Here is a 2,126-nt window from a genome sequence, read left to right on the forward strand (position 1 = left end):
TCATAAAGGTTCCTGAGATCCCTGCTGTGGTTTGAACCATCCTGCTGGATGCTGCCCAAACCCAACAGAGAATAATTTCTGTGAAGGATCTGCCACGGCTGTAGCTATGAAAGCAGTTGTTATCCCACTTTAGAATCACTCCTTCCCAAGCCCTGCCTTGATTCCACCAGAGCCAGGTTCATGACTCTGCCTGGTCTAGGCTTCTCAAGGCAAATATTACAATGGCCTTGTAAATTTTTAACTGAGTGAAGAGTTCTTAGCAGTGTGAGTCATGTCAGACTCACAAAAACCATTTATATAGCAAACACATTTGTGCGTGGTGGTTCTGAGGTTTAGGGCAGAAGTGAGGCTGAGACTATGTGCATACTTATGTCAGACAAAAATTAGTCAGCCCATGGAAAAACCACAGAAAAAATAGCATTTCAAGTTGCTTGCTTAACACTGTTCCTGAGGTTTAATTATCATATATTCTATGGTTATTATGTTATTTCTATGAATAAGGAACCATATAATCACAATGTGAATGTTCTAAGAGGTAAAGTCAGCTTTCCTTCCAGTGTGGCACCAGAGCTGCGCTGTATTGGTTAAACCTTGAATGGCTGTTTGAACTGCAAGACTAAACTTTTTCTTTCTTTTTATTTTGCAACTAGACTGATAGAAAATTAATTATAATCTGTGTAACTTTTCAGCAAATCAGTAGTGAATAATTGCATTTTTTTTTTATATAAGCCATTTATTAATAGGATGATTGTCAGGTTTTTGTGTTGATGAAAAATCCAGTATATGTAATTTGCATATATGGAGATCACCAAGCAGTCTTATACAAAGGAAGATTAGTCATCCTAATCTTTAAGTTTTAGTATTGCCTTGAGCATAAAGCAAGTCCCTGGTAGTTGCAAGTAAAATGTTAAGAGAGGCTTAGAACATGACATATCTGTGCATGTCAGCTTTGGGTGTATATATCTATACAAAATATGGTACATTGGTTTTTTCTATTTTAAACAGATTCATTTCAGCTTACTTGGTATCCCTCAAATTTTGAAAACACTTACATTTTTATGTACGCACTTTTACCCACAAATATGCAACGCTATGTGGTATGTATTTCTGTACAAGTATGTCTGCCCTTATGGCACACGGCTGCACTGGACAAGACTGTCACCTCTGTGAAACTGCTGCAGGGCTTGTACGAGAGTTGGGCTGACCTCTGTGTCTCTGTCTTGAATGTGATGGTTAAATGCAGCAGATTTGTACAGGATCTGTTGTGTCTGTGTCTGTGCTGCACAGGTTCTCCCCTCAAAGCAGCAATGCTGGTACAGGACACTGTATTTGTGGTCCTTCAGGGAGATCTGGGGTCCCTGAGTTATGCTGAAAAGACCAGTGATAATTTCTTAGCACCAGTTGCTCATGGTGACAAATGGCCACTGAGTCTTAGCTCATGGGGGAAGAGATCTGCCCGTGGATTAGCACAGCATCAGATGCTCCTATCCCATCACAGGTGCTGGTGGCAGCAGTCCCCTTCCTAGCCTCTGCCTGCACTTCTTTTGTGTTTTTCTCTGCATTTCTGACTGACTTCTGGACTTCTTCTCTTACTCAAAATCTGACTACAGATGAGAGAGTTGACCATTATTTTTTCTGGGAGGGATTTTCCATTGGAAATTTTTCAACAGGCATTTCTCCACTCCATTTGCGAGTCTGAGTCACTGATGCCCCACGGCAGATAGCAATAGGACAAGGAGGAACAGTTTTTAACTGTGAAAAGAGAGATTTAGATTAGATGTTAGGAAGAAATTCTGTACTTAGAGGGCAGTGAAGCTCTGGAACAAGCTGCCCCAAGAAGTTGCAGATGCCCCATCCCTGAAAGTGTTCAAGGGCAGTTTGAATGAGCCCCGAGTAAACTGATCCAGTGGCTGTCATTCCTGCCCAAGGTGGGTGAAAGTAAATCATCTCTAAGATCCCTTCCAACCCAAAGCTTTCTTTGATTCCATGATTACTTTTCTCAGTGCATCAGGTGCCCTACATGGCAAGGACCTGTCTGAGGAATGAGTAGCAGAGGACTGAGCAGGGGATCGAGGATAATTCCTTGACTCAGGAAAGAGGCTTATGTAATGTGACAGCTACCCTTA

The 2,126-nt window shown here is 41.6% G+C and overlaps 1 protein-coding gene across 2 annotated transcripts in view; it reads left to right on the forward strand.

The window, feature by feature from the left end:
- IL7R (interleukin 7 receptor) overlaps positions 1–2,126 on the forward strand; it is a 17,809-nt gene that overhangs the window by 2,455 nt on the left and 13,228 nt on the right. The gene's annotated exons all lie outside the window — the stretch shown is intronic.

The sequence above is a fragment of the Corvus brachyrhynchos genome, unplaced genomic scaffold, assembly GCF_000691975.1.
Source record: "Corvus brachyrhynchos isolate BGI_N302 unplaced genomic scaffold, ASM69197v1 scaffold42, whole genome shotgun sequence".
Classification (NCBI taxonomy): Eukaryota; Metazoa; Chordata; class Aves; order Passeriformes; family Corvidae; genus Corvus; species Corvus brachyrhynchos.